Below are 14,006 nucleotides of genomic sequence, written 5' to 3' on the forward strand. Positions count from 1 at the left end.
TCAAAGCTCTGCAGTATCAAAGGCCAGAGGGGTACAACCATCTGACAGCACTAACAAAATGGCATGAAATTAAGAGTTGTATCCATCCTGGACCCAAAGAAAGTGCCCTTCTCAAAGGCAAAATCCAGCCACTGTAAACTGTTAGTACAAGGTTTCTGTTCCCAGTGAGCGAAGAGCCTATGCTACCTTCTCATTGTATTTGTGGGTTTTGACAAGATAAAGGATTTGATGCTGGTTTCACTATCCTGCTGCAGAAGGTGAGCTCTGCTGTAGGCACTGGTCTGCTTGTGCAACCAGGCATTCCAGGGGACCACCCTGCAGCCACAAGCTCCCCACGGTGGCTTCACTGGGATTGGCACTACCAGAATGGCTTCACTGCACAGACATTACTAGGGGCTTTCATGAATGAAAAGCTTCCAAACTAGAAAAAGTAAGTAAAATAACTGTTATGCTTACCCCACTGTTCCCACAGGAGGAGAAAAAGAGCTTTATGACTGATTTTTTGGCAGCAGTTTTACCCAGTGTAGCCTAAAGAGACAGCCAAAAGCAGTTACCTGCACATAAGCCTGGCATTACAGTGCTGTCTATGGCTGTTTTCAATCCTGAAGTGAATGTCCAAAATCTCCTCTCATTCAAAAATAGGATCAGTTAAATTTTGATAACATGAATGCCATTTTGAATGCATTACCAACAGAGTTAACAGGATTCGTCATTTTATTACTTTTGAATAAAACCCAAACAATATGGTTATTATTGAGACCTACCATGCTAGGATATGAGAGAAGCAGAGCTACTTTACTGAGGATACAAGCAGGAGCCTCAAAGCTTAAATTGCATAATGAAAATAAAATAAATAAAGGAAAAAATAAATAAATAAATAAATAAACAAATAAATAAAAAAGTGTGGCATAATTAAATAAATAGAAAATTAGCTTTCTGTCAAGGGTAAACAAAATTAACCTAAAACATTATCATGATTACAGATGATCTGCATCTATTTCAGATGTGGAATCTGCAGGGTTACTAAGTTGCAGCATTAAAAATCTGTAAAACTAAAATGTTATTACAGAATTCAGACAGTTGCAGAGGAAGTGCAATTTTTATATATAAAAATGAATCCTGTTATTTCAACGAAATCCTAATGTTTGATATGGAAAGCATAGCTGAAATCCTATTTTTTCAGAAAATGTATGATATTTTCCTTATGAATGAGGAGGTTTCAAATGTTTTCCAATGGACTTTATGCCAGCAGCCTGTGGACTTAAAATGTTTACTTGCAAGAGGAATGCATAAAAAGTACTCTTTCACTTTCTTATTAATATGATTTCTGGTTAAATAAAAAAATGTGCTGGATAACCACAAACTCCTTCTAAAAGCTCCTCTCACCACCAACATTAGGGACTTATCCGCTGGACCTGATAAATAATCCAGGTAAGCTAAGAGACAAGCTTCCACCTCTCATTTGATACAACTCTATACTTGGCTGTAAAATGAGAGCATGTAAATAAAAAGTAGCATAATAAACACAGGCATATTTATAGTTGACCCATAATCTCATTCCACAGTGTCCTGCCAGTTCTCCAGTTTCTTAAAGTTTCAATATTATAGTGATGGGATGCGTTTGCCTCTCTTGTAGCCCTCTTGTCTTCCAGTTATGATTAGTAATAGAATCTTGGTATTTTCCACTCTGAAAAAATCTTCCCTTTTCAGCCTGATTCGACACAGCATAAGCCAGAGAGAAAAGCCTTCAGATGGGGCAGGAAGAGCTGCAGAGCTTCTCACAGGGTGCATCTTTCCTGCTGGGAAAAAAGCAAACTAAAATGGAGTAGTTTGATTTTTGCCCAAAAGCCACCTCCATATCAGAGGGTGTCATTAGTACCCTCAGCCATGCTGGAGTAGTCAGGACATTTAAAAAGGATGAATGTAGAACTTATTGGTCAGATGAAATTTGAAGTTTCTCGCAGTGTTTTGATTGTTGCCAGTAAGTAAGCAAGAAGCTTCTCTATAAGGCCTGGTCTGCAGAAAAGAAAGTTAATGAGCCCTCACAGGACAGATACAGCTTACCCAGCAAGGCTGCTTGTGCTGACACAGCTTATTACTACTGCCACAAACGAAATAAACTGTATTGACTTGTTTGTCAAAATGAGTTGTGTTTGCACGAGGCATTTACTCTGCTGGTGTAAAAATGCTGATTATTTTATTTTTTACCCCACAACCCTCACAAACATCACTAGACTTGAAAAAACTCTTTGCATGGACCTGTCCCAATGTCTTTCCCTCTCCCTTCTCTATTGTCTGCATTTCAAAACTGACTCCATTGTTTGTGAGGTTAATGGACAGCCACATGTCTGCATCAGTCTTTGAACATTTATTATTCACTGTCCTTAATAAGGCCTTCTTAGAAAGCATTTTTTAGGTGCAGAGAAGACAGAAGTGAGTTATTTTTTGGTTTTATTTAGTGAGACCCCAGAAACTAGTTTTAGAATGCAATTGTCAGGAACCAGATCTGGGGGGAAAATTTTGGTGTACCATTTGGCACACACACAATTCCCAAAAGACATGTAGGAACTTCTAGACAGGTTGCTGTGAACTCAGGAGAATATTTCAAAATCATAAAGAGAGGATTCTTCTGAAAGTCCAAGTCCTCTGCACACCATTCCCTGTGATATAAACAACTATCCTGTTATTTAATGGAGGAGACCATCCTGGGTTTGGGAAACACTTCTGTACCTCCTTATAGATCAAGAAAGCATAAGAGAGAGAAAATACATTTATCAAAACAGAAATTTAGCATAACTACATGTCAACCTCAGCACTTTATTTAATCCCTTCCGTATATTGACTGCAAGTGTATTTTTAGATACCAGCTTTGACAATGCAGTATCAGGTGCCAACAACCTTCCCAAGGTCTTTACAGCAGTAGTGTTAACTGACTGGTGATGGAAGATGTAATTAGTCACATACAAGGTCCATTATTCAAGTTAAGGTCCATAGCAAATAATTTGTTAGATTAAAATAAATCAACCAGAAAGAGGATTTTTTTCCAAACTTGCAACTTCTGCAAAACTGTAAAGAAAAATGTACAATAATTAAAAACCAGTAATCTCTGTGTTCTCAGGCCTTTTTTGTCTTTTATTCATGATTCTGTAGTTCCCCCATTTTAAGCTTTTCTTGGCAGAACATCACCACCTAGTGATTGCATGTGCTCACAGGAGCTTCCAGAAATTACATTAGAACTTGAAAACAGAAGGCTGATGGAAAGAAAAAGAGAAAATTTAAGTGGGGAACAATACTTTTTGTTATTTACGTTGGAAACACTTCCTAAGGAAGCTGAAAAGAACTTTCTAATGAAATGCAAGAAGGTTTTTACAGACTGATTAGCTGGTCAATAATTAAGTACAAGGATCGCTTTAGGTAAGGAAAGTTAGGCTTTCAGCCTGCACTATCTCAGATCAATTTATTTCAGCAATATCAGATATAACTGGAATTAAATCAATGAGTAAAATATTACGAAAAAGAAAATTTAGACATTGTCAGAAAACTTTCCCAGTAGTGAGACTTATTCACTGGAATTAGAGTGTCTTGATTCCATGTCATATTTTAAAACTAGGCTGGTACATATCAGAATTCAATTGAATATTTACCACAACTGCAAATAGTCCAATGGATATTTTCTTTCTCAGATATTTTTTTGGCTCTGAGATACGTAAGAATCAAGATATAGATCTCATTTTTAGATAAGGTAGATAAGGTTCTCCCCAGAAAAAACCTTATTATTGCAACTATTACGGAGTGTTTCTTTCTGTGAGACCACACCACCAATCCAGTTATATCCTGTTCACCTTCAGAGTAATTTTACAAGATAGAAATACAAAATAAAGACTAATTCAGTACATATTTTCTAAATACATTAAAAAAAAAAACAAACAGATTTTTGAAGATGTGTTCAGAGACCTGTAAAATTAAATGTCATTGCTATCTTGTGCTGAATGTAAGCAGAAGATAAAAAAATAATACACATTTAAAAGCCAGACAAATTAGGTTAGTTCCAAAATAATTTCTCCAAAGTGGACATACCTGAACTTTTCAGCTTGCTCAGACACTGAACATAGCTATAACTAATACTGAATAGCCTCACAAGTCTCTGCCAAAAGCAAGGGTGCAGCCAGAAAATTAAATTACCTTTCTGTCAGTTTAACCAAGGAATAATGACCTTGACAGCAAGGCTCTTTAAGGGAAGTTCACTTCAGCATATTGGTAAAGTGCTTTGCCTCTTAAAATGCTTGCTAAAGCTTATTCTCCCCAATTTTTTTCATCATTTAGAAGTACATTGGAAGGCTCATATTTATGGCTTTCCTGCCAATAAAGTTCAGATTCTGGCCCCATTCTGGAGCTTTGTGACTATTTTTTTCCTGCAGTTGCCATGGGGAATCCTGTCAGGGGGAATTTTACCTACATCACTGTGACTAAAAATAATGGCAGTAGAAAATAACAAAAAACCCAAAGTAGGGTAAGAAATAAAGGTGCCATTTGAAGGCTTCATGAAGAAATTGGCATTGCAAAACCCAAGTACAGACCTTTTTTTGCTATAGATGTCAATAAGAATAGGGTCAAATTTAGGTTATGATACCCAGCTTTATCCTTATTTTTCCTAATTTGTTAAACATGAAATTTGTTCAAATTAATCTCTTTTTTTCCTATGGATTGCAAGATGCCCTGGGTTACACAAAAATTCTGGTGTCCACTTTTTCTTTTTTCTCCAAATATGCCTTTTTGGCATCTCAACTCATAGAGTAAAGCTGTAGTTCTCAAAAATTTCTGACCCCAAATTTATGTTGACTAAATACAAACTTACTTTGCCACACTTCTTCTTGCTCCAAAAATACTGAGTTTACTCTTAGACATAAGTATTCTGCTTACCTACAGTCAAAATAAATTCTTAAAATAAATGTAGCTATTTTCTTCTCAATTACAATACTGTAGTTGTATTAATACTTAAAAAGTTCAGCAGAAATCCCTTTATGAGAGTCCTTGACTATCTGTAAACCATAACTGAGGAGGATGGCAAAGTGACAGAGGCAAGAAATTAATGATCTGCCATAAGAGACATCCTGTAGGTCCCTTTTTGTAGGTCCCTGCAAGCCTGGTCAGGAACTGTCTGAGCAATTACTGCATCTGCAGAAGGGCAGACCTGCCTCCCATCGTGTGTGCTGCTGCCCACTGCATACCACAGGCTGAAGGGGCAGGGCGGAAAGGGACTTTTGTTCTTGTGTAATCTTTAGCCTTCGACCGGAGAAAATCTGCAAATTGACTCCAACTTACAAACCAGAGCCTTTATGGAAAATTACTAGACTCTGAAGGAAACACAGCTACTGTCTCAAACAGCATGATAAGCCTTTGGTATAAGGTAGGTTTATGAACGTCTTCTGTTCAAGGTCAGATTTAACGGTCTATGTTGTACAGGAGGTCGAGCTGTGTGATTTAAAACAGCCGATTCTGTCTTTAAAAGTTGCATAAAGTCTGGGAACATCCTGGGCAGAAAAAAACAGCAGTATCCCACAGGAAAAAGCAGAGAAAAAACAGCCCTTTGAAGAATCAGGTCTTATTTGAGCCTCAGCTGAAATCCAGAGAAAGAAGAAGGATCAAGTAAAGGCAGTAATGCAAGACTTCCTCTCCTTTGCCAACATCAGTGGTTTTTTACTAATCTTAAACATTTTATCTACCCACCTTGTTCAAGATGTGCAAAATCAGAAATTACTTAATTGCTTTTGAAGTCTTTGGATTAATATAAGAGCATACAATCCATGTCAGAGGCAGAACAAATGAAACAGAAGCTTCTGGCAAGGATAAAAAAAGCAAATATTTTATTTGCAAATAAAAAATCATGTACAAGGCTTATAACCTGTCCCCATTTCACCTGAGAGAGAGTTTGTTTTCGTCTTAGTAGCTTGTACAGTGCTGTGTTTTGGACTTAGTATGAGAATAACATTTATAACACATTGATGTTTTGGCTGCTGCTGAGCAGTTTTTACCCTGAGTGAAGAACTGTTCAGTGTCTCATGCTCTGCTAGTGAGCAGGTGCACAAGAAGCTGGGAGGGACCGTGGCCAGGACAGATGACCTGAAGTGGTCAAAGGGATATTCCACAGCATAGAACATCCAGTATATAAACTGGGGACAGATTTTACCTTTATTTGATCCTCCTCTCCATCTCATCAGGTCAGGGAGTGAGCAAGCAGCTGTGTGGTACTTGTTTGCAGATGGGGTTTGTGCTGGTTTAAAGGTGCCAGCAGGGAAATGAACTCAACTCAAAAGAGAGATTATAAATCAGAATAACAATTTAATAAAATAATACAGTAAGTACGATTATACAGACAAACAATTGGTTTTAACCCACAAAACCCAAATGTATAACCCAGCACCCTGGGGCATGAACAGAGTGGTGTTCTTTGGCCCCTCTGAGTCCAAAGTAAAAGGAGAGGGAAAAACCTGTTGGTGAGAGTGCTGTTGCAGTCTGGTCAAGAGTGGTGGTTGCAGTCCAGTCGAGAGTGGTGATTGCAGTCTGGTTGAGAGTGGTGGTCTGCAGTCTCCCTCTGGATCCCACGAGTGGTTAAAAAAGTCCCAAGACTCCAAGATTATATATCCTCCAGTTCAGGCAGGAATGCTCAGTACCTCCCTCAGGGCCGGGGGTTCCTTAATGGGCATGAGGACAAAAACACCCTTCTATCTCACAGGCCTCTTAACACCTAGTTTGTAGCCTGATGAGTCAGGCTGCTCTGGGCAGAGGGTGCAAATAGTCTCTTGACAACAGTTTCTGGGAAATGGCATGGAAGGCTATAGAACACACAGTTTTGGGTTACACCCATCCAGTGATGAACTGGGCCCAGCTGTTCTAACTAGGACAGGGTTAAATCATGATATAACTAAACAACAAAAATATGTGGAAAACACAAAATAACCCTGGCAATAAACAACCAGGACCTAATTATGTTGACTAACTGCTAGATTCCACTCCCCAGATGTATCTGGCATATGCACTGTTTTCTACACCTGGCTCAATCCTGATGAACTTTAGGTAGATATTCCCTGAGCTTTCACCAAGCTTCTCTAGGAAAATCTATTCATTTTTCCTGCCCCAATAGGCCTCTTCTCACATGACACTTCAGTTAGGCCTGGGATTGACACCAAAGGCTAGACAGCTGATTTGTCCCTCTGATTTTGGCACCTCCAGAAGCAGTGCATCAGTAAGATTCACCCCTATCTGTATTTGGTGGTAATTACTTGCAATCTAGCCAAACAGGACTCTGCAGAGTAAGAAAGAGGCCCAGCTGCAGCAGGATTCACGGACTACTGGTAAGTAAAAGGAAAGACAGAGGCATGTATTTTAACAAACACAGCAAGCAGGAAGCACTGTGAGAATCTGCACCTCTCCAGCCTGGAGCTGGAGCTTAGCACCATGCTGCACTTGTCTTCACCTGATATAAACCAAGGGGGTCCTTTTGGTGGTGCTCCAAATTCAGAGATACTATTTTGTTCTGCCTCTGCTACTCAGCACCTTCTCTCCATCAGTAAATGCAAACCAAACCCAAACTTTTATGGCCCCCTTAAGCAGTAAATATGTACATCCTGGTTGCCCCACAGGCCACTGGGAGCACTCCAGGAGACTGCAGAACAATTTGCTGCAGAGCCATCTCAGGCAAGATCAATACAAAAGCTTTTATCTATTGTTTCATTACACAATGCTTCATACAGCTTCCAGTTTGACAGCACAAAGACAATCAAAAAAAAAAAAAAAAAGCTGGAAGATAGAGAAAGGCACCAAGTATACAAAATACAGAGCTAATGCCAAGCAGAGAATACGTAGTGCAATGGGAACACTGAGAGGCTGAACACTTAGTAGAAATTTTCTCTCTCACTTCAATATGTCAGTCAGTTTCAAGTCTAGCGAGAAAAAGACTCTTTCCAGCTTCTATTCTTCCAAAGAAACAAATTTATTTCTTAGGGTCCTTACAATCAGGATTCCTCTGCCATGTTAATGAGCATGAATGACCACTTTGATCATGCAGAGAAAAAGGTTGGGTTGCGGTCAGAGGGAACATGACTAGTACCTTAGTTTTTCACAAACTACACGTTCAACACATGTTCAGTCTCCTAATTTAAAGTATATAAACAACATTTTTGTAAAAAGGATACTGATTCCTTCCTCCAGTTTGAATAATACAGCTGATGCAGCAAAACTGTAGGGAAAAGAGTTACCATCCTCAGTCACTGCTTCAGGGGAAAGATCATCCTCACCACATTCCTGCTGTCAAATCTAGATAAAAAACACAAGTTATCCAAAATAAGAAGGAGATGGAGACATATTGTAGTAACATTCATACAAATGACAGTGACAGCACAGACATTTTTTCAAAATAAATGCCAAAAAACTTTCTCTATGTAATAAGCTGCTGCTTCTCTCCCATCCCAACATAGGGAATGAAAAGGCTTCTGAAATGCTAGTTAGAAACAGCTGCATTGCCTTCCCTCCATCCAAATAGTTAGCACGTTTTTTCTTAATTACTGTTCTGCAGATGTCACTTTGTGGTTTTCCCTAACTATAGGGATCATTATTCAACTTTCCTTTTAAAAAAGAGCAGAGGACAACTTTGAAGAGTCAAATTGCCTCTGCTCTCTGAGATGACAGGGTGAGAGTTGGTGTCATTTTGAGTATTCATCAAAAGCCAAAGTGATTGTGTTATAGGTGAAGTGGCAAAATGAGTGATGGAGGTCAAGGCTTATGAGTATTCAGAAGCAGTGGAGGAAGAGGGCAAATCAGGAGTGCTCAACACAGATGTTCAGCTGTCATTTCCCTTCATCGTGTACTAGTCATTTTCTTCAACTGCAGAGAAAGGCTTGAATATTAGAAACTATCTCCTTTGTGAACACATCCACATCAGAAGTCTGGCAACAGAGAAAAGCTGAACCTTCCTGAGCTTTCACCACTGATGGGAATGTTCTAGAGCTGAAAAATAGAACTTCCAATAATTTCACAAGGTGCACAGCCATCATGTGTACTTTACAGCTCATATTAAATATAGTTGAAGTGTGAGACAAAATCATGAAGAAGTTATGAGCAGTCCTGGCAAAACGACAGCAGTAGAGAACCAACTTATCTTCATTTGTGCACAAAGTTTAGAAATATTTCTTATGATAAGTGTCAGAAAATTGGTTCAGTTGATTTCCTGGGGTTTTGTTCTAATAAATTAATCACAAATATCTTTCCCACTCTTGTTTATGCTAAAAACAATTTCAAATTTTGTATACTTAGCATTTATTGAAAAGTTGAGAGCAGAAAATTGGGAGAGGAATAGCATAAGGCACCTAACCTGACTAATTTTTTATTTTCCTACAGACATTTTGTACACACCCAATTATTTTTATTTTTTTTTTAGCCTGCTATCTTGACATTTTCTATGAAGTAAATGTGTTCTTTTTCCTTTTTTGGATCTGGTGGCTCTTTTGTTCATTTCTCATTTACACCAGATACTCCCCATTTTTTACTTCTAGCATTCTCAACAACTAACTCTCCTTTAGTAAGAGAAAGTGGCTATTTTGTCACACTTGACAGTGTTAGGTTAACAGTTGCATTCAATGAACTTAAAAGTCTTTTCCAACCTAAACAACTCCATGATTCTATAAAAAACTGACAGAAAATGTCCCCAATGAGAGAGACAGTTTTCCTACAGCTCATTTTGAAAGAAAACTGTTGCAGTGGAGCTAAGAACTGATTTTGATTTTCCATCTGTCTGCTGCCTCAACTAGAGTGTTCATTTGAGCAGAACCTGCAGGGCACAGCTTCTTAGGAAAGCCTGTTTAAGAAAGGATTGCATCTTGATTGGCAGAGACAAGTAGTAACATGCCAAGAATTTGACTGTTATCTGAATACAGGGTTCTTGTAGGTTATCTTGACCATTTATATATATAAATTAAACAGCATGCTGAACTAGGAATAAATCCATCCCAAGGGACAAAAGGAGACAAGGATGGATTTTAAACAACATTACTTGGTGCAAATGAGTATTCAGTTCTGGATTTAAGATGAAAACATATATAAATTTTTTTAACTTTTTTTTTTTATGTTTAAAGATTCCTTTCCTTTAAAATTTTTAGATATAATTTTCCTCTCCTTGTCTCTGATCCAGTGAGCCATTAATATCCCTGGTAGCCTTTTTAGTGACTACACCAAGTCCTGCAATAGCCTGTTTTAAATTTAACAAGTTTCTAATGATGCTGTGCCAGAGTTTAGGTCCAAAAGAAAACATCCAGTGGCATTGATCTGGAGTCTTTAAAGTTGTGCACTTAACTTTTTTTTGTTGTTATTTTAACATTACTGCAAACACTACCAGTACACGCTATTGCAAAGTCTCAAGCAAGAACAAGACTATTTAACTTTCTCATCTCTTCTTTGGCTGTTTATAGCAGCTACTGAAAGCAGGAATGCTCCTTTGCAATGCACACAGAACTGATCATTTCTCTTCTTGAAAACCTAATTACTAACTCTTTATAGAACTAGCACGAAAAAGACAACAGAGAAAATTATAGAATATCTCGAATTGGAAGGGACCCATAAAGTGTCATCAAGTCCAAGACCCTGCTCCTTCCTGGACTACCAAAAAGTAAACTATATGAATAAAAGCATCCTTCAAATCTGGCAGATTTGGTCCTGTGATCACTTTCTTGGGTAGCCTGTTCCAGTGACTGACCACCCTCTCAGTGAAGAACCTTTTCCTAATGTCCAATATGAACCTCCCCTGACACAGTTTCATTCCATTTCCTCATGTCCTATCACTGGTCACCAGAGACAGGAGATCAGCCTCTGCTGTCCCCCTTGAGGAAGTTGTAGACTGTGATGGGGTCATCTCTCAGCCTTTTCTTCATCAAGCTGAACAAGCCAAATGACCTCAGCTGCTCCTCTTGCCTCTGAGGTCTTTCACCATCTTAGTCACCCTCCTCTGGACATACTCCAACATTTTGATGTCCTCCTTATATTGAGGTACCCAAAATTGCACACAGGACTTGAGGTGAGGCCACATCAACACAGAGCAGAGGGACAATCCCCTCCCTCAACCAGCTGGCACCCTCCAGGACACTGTTGGCCCTCCTGGCTCCCAAGGCACTGCTGACTGATATTCCACTTGCCATTGAGCTGGATCCCCAGGTCCCTTTCCGCAGCACTGCTCTCCAGCATCTCATTCCCCAGTCTGTCTGTACATCTGGGGTTGCCCCACCCCAGGTGCAGAATCCAGTACTTGCTCTTATTGAATTTTATATGGTTGGTTACTGCCCAGCTCTCTATTCTATCCAGATCTCTGTGCAAGGCCTCTCTACCACTGAGGGAGTCCACACCTCCTCCTAGTCTAGTATCATTAGCAAACTTACTTAATGTACTTTCAATTCTTGCATCTGGATTTATAAAAATGCTCAAGTAATACTTGCTCTAAAACTGAACCCTGTGGAAATCCATTGATGATTAGCCACCAGCTTGATACCACCCCATTTACTATAAGCCCAACACATCAGCCAGTTGCTCACCCAATATATTATGGGCTTGTCTAGCTGTGTGCTGCACAGGTTATCCAGAAGGACATTCTGAGAAGTTAGTGAGAGATGCCTCTGCCTGAATTAAGGTCCAAATGAGCCCATATGCTAAAGTCTATAATACAGATTTTTATTTAACAGTGAATGTGAGATAGAGAGATAGAAAGAAATAGAAAAGGTGAAGAGAAGGGAGAGAAGGAGACAAAGAGGTCAAGCAGACCACCCATGGATCCAGCACCAGCCCATTGGTCTTTCTTCACCATGGGCTTCTTGGTGATGGGGGTCCTGGGAGTCGTTCTTCCACAGGTACCACCTTTATACAGTCCAAGTTCCAGGTATCCATGGAATGGTTGCAGATGCTGTTCCCATAATTTGGGGTGGCGTGTGTATGAGCAGTTGCTTCCTTTACAGTTTGCCACAGTGGGAATTTTTTTCCGGATGCATTAACCAGGATGTACAAATCAGATCTTGCCTCTGCCAGGTCTGGAATTAGCACCTTCCTGTTGCAAATTCCTCCTTTCCGTGCTTATCTTAAGTTCCTGCTGTGGTGTCTTATCTATGTCAAGTTCCTTCTGGTGGAGAGTGTTTGAGACAGGCAACTGTGCTCTTTAAGTCCTTACAGAAAGTATCAGAAACTTTACTGAAACCAAAAAACCTCACATCTATTGGCTTCCTTTGGTCAACTAGATGTATGACCTTGTTATAAAAGGAAAATTAAAGTTGGACCTTCCCCTCATGAACCCTGGCTGTGGCCAATGACTTGCATTGTCTCTTAAGTGTTTTTCAGTACCTCCAGGAATAACCTTCTCAAAATTTTACCAGGCACTGAGGTGAAACTTACAGGCCCGTAATTAGCAGAATCTTTCTTGTTATCCTTCTTTAAAACTGGGACAATATTTGATAGTTTCCAGTTAGCCGGGACTCCCAAGACCATTGAAAAATAATTGAAAGAGAACGCACAGTAGCTTTGTCCAGCTCTTTCAGTACTGGGGATGAATCCAATTGGGTGCCACAGATTTATGCATGTCCAGCTGGTGCAGCAAGGTTTAAACAAGCTCAGGGTTGGCTGCGAGTTTATCATCCACCCAGTCAAGGTCTTCCAACACCAGGCTCCGGAGCTCCCAGGGCCCAGCACCAGTGTTGAAAACCTCAGTGAAAAAGGCATTAAATGTTTCCATTTTGTCTACCTCCCTATTTGTGAGATGTCTGACCTTGTCAAGCAACAAACTAATGCTAACTCTGATCCTCTTTTTGCTGTTAACATCTTTAAAAACCTTATTATCATCCTTCTCAGTGCTGGCCAGTTTGAATTCTTACCAAGCTTTGATTGCAAAAATTTTCTCCCAACAGTGGTGAACAGCATCTGTATAGTACTCTCATGTTACCCAGCCTTGTTTCCAATGCCCATACACTGTCCTTTTCCACCTAAATTCTAGCAGAAAATCCCTGCTCAGCTCAGCTCAGCTGGCCTGCCTCACTTTCTTGACTTCAGACACACTGGAACTGCTGTCTCCTGCACTCTTAAGAGATGACTCTTAAGGTTACAACTGAAACAGAGTAAACCAAAATTGCTTTAGGACAACAGAAATAGCAAGAAGCAGAGATCAGTGTTACAGAGAAGCCTACTGGTATCTGCACTTCAGCTAGGCAAGGACTTATATTTTTCAAGTGCTGAGGGACCAAGAGGTAATAAATAGACTAAGCTAAAGAATAGAGAAGGTGTAACAAAAAGAAGGGTAACAGAGCTGGTCAAGTCTGAGGCACCAGGGCTGGAAGCTGGATCCTGAGCCCTGTCCTGAGCTGACCTTTTTACTTAGAAAAACTATCCTCATGTTCATCATTTCTTGCAGGTAATTAGTAATGTTTACACAAGAAAATTACTATTTAAAGCCTTTAATAAGTAACATATTATTGCTTGTCTAATAACGTCTGCTTTCCATAGAGAAGAAAAAAAATTAACAAGTATTTCTGAAGACATATCTTCTAATATCTACCTACACTCTAGCACTTCTCATCATCCTCCTTTTTGAAGAAATAAAAACTCATGGGTATGTCAGACAAAAAAGCAGCAGGTTAATAATACAAATTCCTTACCATAATTCACTACTTTTCCTGAGGAGAGGCCACTTTATTTGCAACTGCTAATAAAACTAGGTTTCATTTTAAACAGTCCTCAGGTGACTAGAGCTCATGTGCTAGTCAACTGCACCACCTAGCTTCACTCTGAAGGATCTTCAGAGCCCTATTTTTTCTGACACCATTGTCTGTATTCCTTCAAAGCAAATGCTTCTTCCTGTACCACCCCTGCTCATCTGTTGTCTCACCACAGAGAATACAAACAATTCAACAGCTCTGACATGTTCAGAGTTCAGGAAACCCCTCACCTAATGAATTTTTTTAAAAGGTAGTACTGGTGTTCACAGGAGT

Source organism: Manacus vitellinus, unplaced genomic scaffold, assembly GCF_001715985.3.
Source record: "Manacus vitellinus isolate BGI_N305 unplaced genomic scaffold, ASM171598v3 scaffold_9_pilon, whole genome shotgun sequence".
Taxonomy (NCBI): Eukaryota; Metazoa; Chordata; class Aves; order Passeriformes; family Pipridae; genus Manacus; species Manacus vitellinus.